Source organism: Thalassophryne amazonica, chromosome 5 (assembly GCF_902500255.1).
Source record: "Thalassophryne amazonica chromosome 5, fThaAma1.1, whole genome shotgun sequence".
NCBI classification, from domain to species: Eukaryota; Metazoa; Chordata; class Actinopteri; order Batrachoidiformes; family Batrachoididae; genus Thalassophryne; species Thalassophryne amazonica.
Window position 1 is genome coordinate 97,971,954 of NC_047107.1, and position 11,402 is coordinate 97,983,355.

An 11,402-nucleotide genomic window follows, 5' to 3' on the forward strand; every position below is an offset into this window, starting at 1 on the left:
AGCAGTCCTACATATTTGTTTAATATGCACTTTGAATGACATATCCTGATCAAAAATGACTCCAAGATTTCTCACAGTATTACTAGAGGTCAGGGTAATGCCATCCAGAGTAAGGATCTGGTTAGACACCATGTTTCTAAGATTTGTGGGGCCAAGTACAATAACTTCAGTTTTATCTGAGTTTAAAAGCAGGAAATTAGAGGTCATCCATGTCTTTATGTCTGTAAGACAATCCTGCAGTTTAGCTAATTGGTGTGTGTCCTCTGGCTTCATGGATAGATAAAGCTGGGTATCATCTGCGTAACAATGAAAATTTAAGCAATACCGTCTAATAATACTGCCTAAGGGAAGCATGTATAAAGTGAATAAAATTGGTCCTAGCACAGAACCTTGTGGAACTCCATAATTAACTTTAGTCTGTGAAGAAGATTCCCCATTTACATGAACAAATTGTAATCTATTAGACAAATATGATTCAAACCACCGCAGCGCAGTGCCTTTAATACCTATGGCATGCTCTAATCTCTGTAATAAAATTTTATGGTCAACAGTATCAAAAGCAGCAGTGAGGTCTAACAGAACAAGCACAGAGATGAGTCCACTGTCCGAGGCCATAAGAAGATCATTTGTAACCTTCACTAATGCTGTTTCTGTACTATGATGAATTCTAAAACCTGACTGAAACTCTTCAAATAGACCATTCCTCTGCAGATGATCAGTTAGCTGTTTTACAACTACCCTTTCAAGAATTTCTGAGAGAAAAGGAAGGTTGGAGATTGGCCTATAATTAGCTAAGATAGCTGGGTCAAGTGATGGCTTTTTAAGTAATGGTTTAATTACTGCCACCTTAAAAGCCTGTGGTACATAGCCAACTAACAAAGATAGATTGATCATATTTAAGATCGAAGCATTAAATAATGGTAGGGCTTCCTTGAGCAGCCTGGTAGGAATGGGGTCTAATAAACATGTTGATGGTTTGGATGAAGTAACTAATGAAAATAACTCAGACAGAACAATCGGAGAGAAAGAGTCTAACCAAATACCGGCATCACTGAAAGCAGCCAAAGATAACGATACGTCTTTGGGATGTTATGAGTAATTTTTTCTCTAATAGTTAAAATATTGTTAGCAAAGAAAGTCATGAAGTCATTACTAGTTAAAGTTAATGGAATACTCAGCTCAATAGAGCTCTGACTCTTTGTCAGCCTGGCTACAGTGCTGAAAAGAAACCTGGGGTTGTTCTTATTTTCTTCAATTAGTGATGAGTAGAAAGATGTCCTAGCTTTACGGAGGGCTTTTTTATAGAGCAACAGACTCTTTTTCCAGGCTAAGTGAAGATCTTCTAAATTAGTGAGACGCCATTTCCTCTCCAACTTACGGGTTATCTGCTTTAAGCTACGAGTTTGTGAGTTATACCACGGAGTCAGGCACTTCTGCTTTAAAGCTCTCTTTTTTAGAGGAGCTACAGCATCCAAAGTTGTCTTCAATGAGGATGTAAAACTATTGACGAGATATCTTTGTGGTGACTAGTCAGCTTCTGTTGATAGGTGTACAAATTTAGGACATATTTTGCTCCCATCTTTATCAGATGGCTTTGACATTTCTCAACAAGAGTGCACTGTGAGCGAGGGAAAATATGCTTAGATGCATTTTATAACTACTCTTGTCAAGTGAAGGCTACAGTTTTCCAAGCTTATTGCACATCCATGTATACCTCTCAGCTTCGGGTTATTTTCAGTAAAGCCCAGGCCCAAAGGTTAAATGTGCCCTATAATAATACATTCTGTTGTGTGATGTGATCCTTCCCACTGTAGCCAAGTGCTTGCTCACAGGGGGTCGTTTTGACCGTTGGGGTTTTACATAATTATTGTATGGCCTTGCCTTACAATATAAAGCACCTTGGGGCAACTGTTTGTTGTGATTTGGCGCTATATAAAAAAAATTGATTGATTGATTGATTGATTGATTGATGGATAGCCAAAGCACTGCTCAGTGAGCGAGATGTTTGTTAATCATGTGTTGTCATATGCAGAGTTGAACAAAAATATAAATTAGTTTCTCGGAAAGACTTGGAAAAAAGTGCAACTTATTTGAAAAGGCCTGCATCTGGGACCCTGAAACAAACTGGCGTCCTGTTCAGGGTGTGCCCTGCCTCACGCCCTGACTGCTCAGATAAGCTCCAGCCCCCACCCGTGACCACTGACTGGAGTGAGCAGGTATAGAAACTAACTGAATGAACGAACAACTGTGTGTGGTTGAAACATCAGATGGGTCTCAAAGCTCTGGCAAGTTTACAGAGGCACTTCATGTGTGGCGTAGCACATGGGGTTCTGTCGCACTGTCATCTGTGTCTGCCTTTTCTCCCTACTGAGGTTTCAAATCTCGCAAAATCTCAGAGGTGACCACACACTAAGATGTCAACAACATTGAGAACTGTTATACAACCCCAATTCCAATGAAGTTGGGACATTGTGTAAAATATAAAAACAGAATACAATGATTTTCAAATCCTCTTCAACCTATATTCAATTGAATACACCACAAAAACAAGATATTTAATGTTCAAACTGATAAACTGTATTGTTTTTGTGCAAATGTTTGCTCATTTTGAAATGGATGCCTGCAACACATTTCAAAAAAGCTGGACAGTGGTATGTTTACCACTGTGTTACATCACCTTTCCTTCTAACAACACTCAATAAGCATATAGGAACTGAGGACACTAATTGTTGAAGCTTTGTAGGTGGAATTCTTTCCTTGCTTGATGTACGACTTCAGTTGTTCAACAGTTCGGGGTCTCCGTTGTCGTATTTTGCGCTTCATAATGCGCCACACATTTTCAATGGGCGACAAGTCTGGACTGCAGGTAGGCCAGTCTAGTACACGCACTCTTTTACTACAAAGCCATGCTGTTGTAACATGTGCAGAATGTGGCTTGGCATTGTGTTGCTGAAATAAACAGGGACGTCCCTGAAAAAGACGTTGCTTGGATGGCAGCATGTGTTGCTCCAAAACTTGGATGTACCTTTCAGCATTGATGGTGCCATCACAGATATGTAGTTGTCCATGCCACGGGCACTAACACACCCTCATACCATCACAGATGCTGGCTTTTGAACTTCACACTGGTAACAATCTAGATGGTCTTTTCCCTCTTTTGTCCGGAGGATACAACGTCCATATTTCCAAAAATAATTTGAAATGGGGACTCATCAAACCACAGCACACGTTTCCACTTTGCATCTGTCCATTTCAAGTGAGTTCGGGCCCAGAGAAGGCGGTGGCATTTCTGGATGTTGTTGATGTATGGCTTTCACTTTGCATGGTAGAGTTTTAACTTGCACTTTTAGATGGAGCGACAAACTGTTAACTGACAATGGTTTTCTGAAGTGTTCCTGAGCCCATGCGGTAAGATCCTTTACACAATGATGTCGGTTTTTAATGCAGTGAGGGATCGAAGGTTATGGGCATTCAATGTTAGTTTTTGGCCTTGCTGCTTACATATAGAAAGTTCTCCAGATTCTCTGAATCTTCTGATATATTATGGACTGTAGATGATGGAATCCCTAAATTCCTTGCAATTGAATGCTGAGAAATCCCCCAGGTACACGTCACAAGCCGCTGCCCACTATTCTCAGGTCCCACTGCACTCATCTCCCATCAGTGCATGGGGCCCCACAGCAGCTGCACCCACCTCTCTGAATGCTACCCATGCAGCATTTGAGTATGAATCTTCTTCCCACACTCAAGCCCCAGTGCATCTACAGCCCCATATTTCACTCCCTCCAGTCAGCATGTATCCTGATACGGTCCCCCAAACCACTCTCTTGCCTCCATCATCCACCCAACACATGTATGCACCACTAAATACCCCTGTCAGAGCCACAGCTACCCCGAGCTTCCCACCAACAGCTTATGGCGGTTTCCTGCAGACTCACCAGGTGAAGAATGTCTGAATCTTCTCTGGTAATGCCAATAGTAAGATATTTATAGAGGACTGGATTCGTGACATGCAATACCTCCTGGAGGCAATCGAGCTCCCCGTTCATCTCCGCTGATCCTGATCCTGAACCTACCCCCCATGACCAAACTCCTGAGAAGGCATTCCAGGAACTGAAGGCAGAGTACGGTGACACACAGGGCCCCTTAGACCCACTCGCTGACTTCTATGAGCGTGGCCAGAGGGCAGGAGAGTCTGCCTGCTCTTATGCCATAGCCCTGGAAGCAACACTGCCAGCTGTAGAGGAAACCCAAAGAGGTGGCAAACCTTTCCCTGACCGTGACAGTAAACTCACCCGACAGTTCTTGAGAGGATTAAATGATGAGGAAGTCTACATGAGGACTGCTCCAAAGAAACCCCGGCTTCTGAGCTTCAGGGAGCTGCAAGATGAGCTCAGAAATCTGGTGACAGAAACAAAAAAATTCCAGCCACTGAATAAATCCAAGAAGACCTATGCTCAGGTCCAAGTTGCATCAGACTGTAATTTAAATGTGACGTCAGAGAAAGCCAAACATACATCAGAGTGGTCAGAGCTAACGGAGATGGTCAAGAAATTAGCCCTGTGCCAAGAGGTGGAGATGGCTAAACTGACTCACCTTGAAACAAGAATTGCTGCACCCTTCTTTGTCCCCGTCCCCCCACCGAAGGTCAGGCCACCCCCCACACCCACAACCCAGACTTTAGCTGTCACATGCTAATGATGTGGGAAGCAAGGACATATAGCCCGTGTCTGCAGAGCAGCTTTCCCAGATCCCAATCAGACATGGGCTCACCAACCTCAGCCTACGATACCTGCAGAAGGGACAACAGCCGACCCAGCTCGGCCTTTAAACGGCTAGAGCCCATGGGCACCGGGGCAACTATGGGCAAGCAACAAGACCCCCCACTGCAGGTGAATGAGACTGGTGATGGAGGAGAGGGTACCCCTTTAGTGGGCCCCAGGAATGAGGGCAAGGTGGAAGTGAATGGAGTGAAGTGCAAGGCGCTCATTGATTCTGGTTCTCAGATAACCAGTATTACACACAAATACTGGACCAGCCACCCCATCCTCCAGAACCAAAAGCTCCAGCCCTCTAAAATTCCCATTGAAGGTGCAGCTGGTCAGAGTGTAACCTACCATGGCGTCCTGCGCATTAACTTGAATGTGCTGGGGAAAGAGTTCAAGAATGTGCCGGCTTATGTTGTAACTGTCTCCTCTGTTCCTCTCCTTGTGGGAACCAATGTCCTCCGTGCCTCCAGAAACCATCTCCAAGCAACTTATGGCCAACAGTTTCTCCACCAGGTCAAGGAGAGCCATCCAGACTGGTACACTTCCCTACTGGAGATTGGGGGCACCGAACAATATGATGAGGATGACATAGTGGGCCCTGCTGTGTACACTGGTCATAAAGTAATCATTCCTGGAGGAAAGGAGATGGATTTAATGTGCAAGATAAAAGCTGGCCCACAAAGAAAGACTTGCACTGCAATGATTGAAGGCCACTCCTCCGTGCAGCTCCCCGAAGACCTCTTAGTTGCCAAAGTCCTTGCTGATGTAAAGAGAGGATGTGCCCCTGTTAGAGTGATGAACCTGTCCCAGCAAGCTATTGCCATCAAGCCTCACACACATCTGGCCAGAGTTTCCCTGGTAGACAGTGTTGTGGGCTTTTCAGACAAAAAGCAGGCCAAAGGTCACAAGAGTGGGGGCAGAGAGGTGTGCATGAGCCTGGACCAGGTTGTGGCAAGTTGTGGAGTGGACCTGAGTGAAGCAGCAGTCGAGAATGCGTACCAGTGCTCCCTCCTTACAGATCTCGTGGAGAGGAATGTCGGTGTGTTCTCCCAGCATCCCATGGATTATGGCCACACAAAGACAGTGCAGCACGAAATCCCTTTGGTTGATTCTAAGCCCTTTAGGCTCCCTTATCGCAAAATCCCCCCATTGCAGTGGCAAGATGTGAGAAAGTTGTTGATCGAGATGGAGGCTGCAGGAGTCATCAGGCCTAGTAAGAGTCCATATGCGTCACCTGTAGTAACCTGTAGTAGTCGTGACAAAGAAGGACAGCTCACTAAGATTATGTACTGACTACCGAAAGCTAAACTCCTGCAGCACGAGAGACGCTTTCCCCCTGCCAAGAATAGAGGAGGCCCTGCAGACTCTGGGGCAGGCAAGGTTCTTCTCTACACTTGACCTCACATCAGGTTATTGGCAGGTGGAAGTGGCAGAGCATGACAAACACATGACAGCATTCTGCACCCCAATGGGGCTGTTTGAGGCCAACCGAATGCCCTTTGTACTGCAGAACGCCCCCTCCACTTTTGAAAGACTCATGACTTGCTGCTTTGGAGATCTAAACTTCACTCACCTCCTGATTTATCTTAATGACCTCATCATATTCTCTAAAACCTTTGATGAACATCTAGAGAGACTGCGGCTGGTATTCGATCGGCTTCGGGAGCACGGCTTGAAGTTGAAACCCTCCAAATGCCAGATGATGAGACAGGAAGTGCGGTATCTGGGTCATTTGGTGTCTGTTGAGGGAGTCCGAACGGACCCGGACAAGATCAGCAGGGTTAAGGACTGGGTGAGGCCCACAAAATGCAAAGAAGTGCTTCAATTTCTGGGGTATGCTGGATATTACAGGCAGTATGTTAGTGGGTACTCTGCCCTAGCTGCTCCCTTGTATCGCCTCACTGCCGGTGACCCCAGAAAGAAAAAAAGGGGTGGGAGGAAAAACCTGGCATCGGACCCACCCTTTTTGTGGACTGATGATTGTGAGAAGGCTTTCCAGACCCTGAAAGAGAGGCTCACGACCGCTCCAGTGCTGGGCTATCCTGATTACAGCCTGCCTTTCGTGCTCCAGATGGATGCTTCAGGGGACGGGCTTGGCACCGTCTTGGTTCAAGTCCAGGGTGGTACAGAGAGGGTCATAGACTTTGCCAGCAGAGGTTTGAGTCCCGCTGAGACGAGCTATCCTGCACACAAACTGGAGTTCCTCGCTTTAAAATGGGCAGTGACAGACAAATTCTATGACCACCTATATGCGCGTAGATTCTCGGTCCTGACAGACAATAACCCTCTGAAGTATGTCATGTCCTCTGCAAAGCTGGATGCTACAGGCCAGAGGTGGGTATCTCGGCTGGCAGCCTTTGATTATGATATCCAGTATAGGAGGGGCCAGAGCAATGCTAATGCTGATACCCTCTCCAGTATGTCCAACCAAGAGGTCACAGAGGTCCTACAAACTTGTCCCCAGCATGTAAGGTCCAGTGGACCTGGGCACTGCAGGGGACAGCACGTCCAGGACCCAGTGGGCCCCACAAGCAAGAGCATATCTGCGCCAGACAGACCCCAATCTGATTCTCCGAGACCTGATGAGCCCTACAGAGATGTGGGGACGGAGTCCCTGCCTACCTTGAAAAAACAGGAGATCCGTGCTGGGCAGAAAGACGATCGTGCTATAGGTCCTGTCCTACATTGTAAGAGTCTGAACCAGAAACCAAGCCGCAGTGAGAGGGTCAGTGGTGGTGGGCAGGCATGCCTTCTCTTAAAGGAGTGGAGGAGGTTAGTAATTAGAGATGGTATATTATGATCAGAGGGCTAAGAGCCACGTATTCAACACTGGTGACAGAGTTCTTGTCAAAGTGTGTCACGTGGAGGGACGGCAGAAACTGGGAGACAAGTGGGAGCCCCGGCTATACATTGTGGTGAAGAAACAGCCTAGCATACCTGTTTATGTGGTGCAGCCAGAAAATGGTGACACAGAGAGGGTGGTGCACCGCAATCTCCTTCCACAGTGTATGTTCCTTCCAGTAGAGCAGGCCAGTAAAGTGACAACACATGGAGATGAGTCACTCCCAGGGGAGGACTTGGAGGTGGACAGCATGGAGGAGAATGTGGAGGAGTGCTTATCTCAGACAACAGATGAACAGTTTGAACAAACAGAGATGGAGGAAGAGGATGTGGAAGCAGGACGGGAGAGTGAAGGAGGGGAGGAACAGGCGCTAGCCGGGGGCACCAACCTGTCTCCCAAGCCCAGAGTTCCAAGGAGGAACCCGCAGATGAAATCAACGTCCCCTCAAGAAACTGTCCTATGAGTCACGAGCAGTGGAATCAGAAGAGGATCGGCAGAAGATAGAAAGAGGACAGAAGTTGTGGCAGAGGGCCAAAGCAAGAAGAGCAGCGGGACACATATAGCTCAGCATAGCAAGTGCACCCACCTTAATAGGGGGCACCCATACACATTTTCATCACACATCACTACTCACTACACTGTCATTCACTTTTCACGTGTTTATTTGCAGTTCTCTTTGTTTATGTTTAATACATGATCCTTGTTCTATTTCATTTGTTTTGACGACGGGACGACATCAATTAAAGAAGGGGTGGATGTATGGCAATTGCTTGTCTCGGTCAATAGATGGCACTGTTGTATTACTTCTGCCCACAGGGAGATTGGCGATTGTGGCCATTTGTCCTTACAGGCCACCGTACTTGAACGTAGTTGGCTCTGTGCGCGCCAGTTTCTTTTAATGTTTTTTTGTTACTTGAAAGGTAAGCACACTGTGAATTGCTCTCTCTAGTCAAGTTGAATATTTGGACTAAAAATAGTTGCAACGTTATCCTATATGAAAGGTTTGTGTGTTGAAATGAAGATGAATGGTCCGAAGAAGTTTGGGGATGTATAACCAAAGTTTATATGTTTTTATGCTTATTTCACATGTGAAGGTGGCCAGTTTTAGCTGTATGCACTTTAGCTTCCCGGTTTTGGTTAATGAGTCAGGGGAAAAGACAGCATTTGATTGTAAATGTAATAGAGTTGTTTTATACAACATATGCTGATTTTGTTTGTTTCTTTGAATGTTTTTTTGTTACTTGAAAGGAGTGGAGTTATCAGTGACCTCATCGATTGTGCAATTAAATGGCGCAGTTAGAGCCAAAACCGTGTGTCTGGCTCGTCCCGCTGCATTGCAACAAAACAAAACAAAATCAAAACACAACGCAGAGTCTTCGGGTGCAGAGAGGCGCCATAGACAGTGCACGGGCTGGGTTACATAAACAAGCAAGAACCTCAAGTGATTTTAAGATTATTTACAATGGGAACTGCCATGAGTCGCAATCGCTTCCTGTTCATGTCGTTGTGGTGGGAAGTGAAGCATGCTCTCTTAATACCCTGCTTATTGTCCTTTACAACACTGTTTGTGTTGTTTGTTCCATTGTAATATATAAAAGATGTCTGAAATTCAGTTTGTGTTTATGAAGTTCCACGCAGGTTGAAGGTAGCAGACACGGAATATTTAGAATATTTGTTTTAGCAAGTTTTCAGGGGTCTCATGCATGCAGTCTCTTAGAAATGTTATGAAAGGCATAAAATTTTACATTTTGGTAGTATAATGTTCATTTGCAACTGTCATCATGTGGTTTCTCCATGCTGTTTGATTGCAGCGCCTCTCTGGCATGCAAGGGATTATGGGATATCTCAATAGGGCGAATGGGGTGTCTCCAGAGACACAGCCATATGTACATATTCATATTTTACAATAATTATAATGACTTGACATTTTAATTTTACTGTGCAAGATTTGTGTATTTTATGACAATATAGTGGAAGTTGACTTTCATTTTTAAACTGTCTGTACATACTATTTACCAAAAGACTGAAATAAAGAATGTCTATCTGAATGTGACTATTGAAGTTCAACATCTCAGACAGCCCCAAGGTTCCTAACCTCCTTACTGTATTTTAGTGACAGTGACACTGATTATGAACACGTGTGCTTGTTCCAGTTTGATACTTTTTGGTGACGGGATGAACTGCTGTTCTACTTTACGGGGATAGTTCATGCAAATCCACATGGGCGCTCCCGCATATTAGCGAAAATAAAAACAGTGACAACGCGGCGATACTTTCGTTTCTTCACTAAGCAAATCCAGTTCGGCAACACTGAATACAGAAAACCTTATTTAAGCGGAAACGAAAAACAAGTAGCTCGAACAACGGTCCAGCCTCTGTACTTCACTAAACGAACTAACTACTACACGAACTATTCCAACAAAAACGAAAAATACACAACCACAACGTAAAATAACCCTCAGTTGCACAAATGATATACTCACATATGAAGACAAAATATGGGCGAGATTTAGGCAATGTTTTCAACTGCTGTGCTCAGTAACGTGAAAAAGCAGAAACCCCACATCTCCGCCATTTTTCCCGCGATAGTAGCTCCCCCTAGCACCGACCTTTCCGGTGTAACGACACATTCTGTAACCCGGCGGATTCTGACACCGGAAGAAGAGTTTTGTTTTGTTTTTTACTATTTAAATTGTTTGTAAAGGGTTTAACTCCTTTGAAATGTGGGGCAATGATGAAATTCTATTCTGAATTTTAAAGTAATAAAAAAAGTCTTGTTCAGAAGTGGCTTAAATTCCCTTAGCTTTGCACGAAAATTCAGTAACGTATATCTTATATATTATATTCCAATTCTAAGGTGGAACTATGCTAGTATACTAAGGTATATCTAAATCTTTAAAAAGGAAGCGTAAAATAGAAGAGTAGAAAAGAGTAGAGTAGAGCCACTTAGCTTTGCATGTACTGTTCAAATATAACACTCGTGGCCAAGTTTCGGTTATCACAGCTATCAGACAATGTAATCATTGATTTTATAAGCCAAATAAATAAATAAATTTAATAAAATTGGAAGGCACCATTTTTGGTCAGCTATGAAAAGACCGCAGAGTGTGGAAAAGACATTGTACAGTTAACAGATTCTGGAGGGTCACCCAATTTGTTACAACACCGGCTCAAGCAACACAGCCGCAACCTAACAACCCAACAATGGTCACTTGTCCTTCACAATAAAATTCAACAGGCGTCCAGGTTTTAACCGGTCTGTAATTACTGCTAATTGTTTTCAGTTACTGACTCTACCTGGATTCAGCTGAAGTCATTTCAGAGACAGTGCTGTGTGTGAACTGATTATATTGTGCTTTTAAAATACCACATTTGTCTGTAATACAAATGTGCAGTTGTATTACACATTTGTATTACAAATTACCAATTTGTCTGTAACACCTCCATTTTTTTCCATTCTTAACTGAGGTTGTGTTATATATACTATAACCCTAGTTAAGAAAGAAAAAGAAGATGCAAAGTAGTAAAACATTACCCGAAGACCTAGTAACCTAGCAAAGAGGATACTGTGCTTTAATTGTGAAATCCAAAAATCGTCACCGGAAGTGTACCCTCCCTCTCCCCCACCGCTCTCTCTCTCTCTCTCTCTCTCTCTCTCTCTCTCTCGCTCGCGCGCGCGCGCGCGCGTTTGTGTGTTCATTAAGATTTTCAAAATATAATGTTTCATTGTCGTAGCTGCAGACAGTAAAACCTGTATGTGATACAGTCTTTTTATCTTCAGTGTCTAAAGA

General features: G+C 44.3%; 1 protein-coding gene across 1 annotated transcript in view; it reads right to left on the minus strand.

The window, feature by feature from the left end:
* The window catches only part of LOC117511012 (zinc finger protein 462-like), a 42,790-nt gene extending 32,562 nt beyond the window's left edge, over positions 1-10,228 (minus strand). The window contains 1 exon segment of the mRNA XM_034170946.1: positions 10,095-10,228. The gene's annotated coding sequence lies outside the window, so the exon portion shown is untranslated.
* Between the last annotated feature and the right edge of the window lie 1,174 nt (positions 10,229-11,402).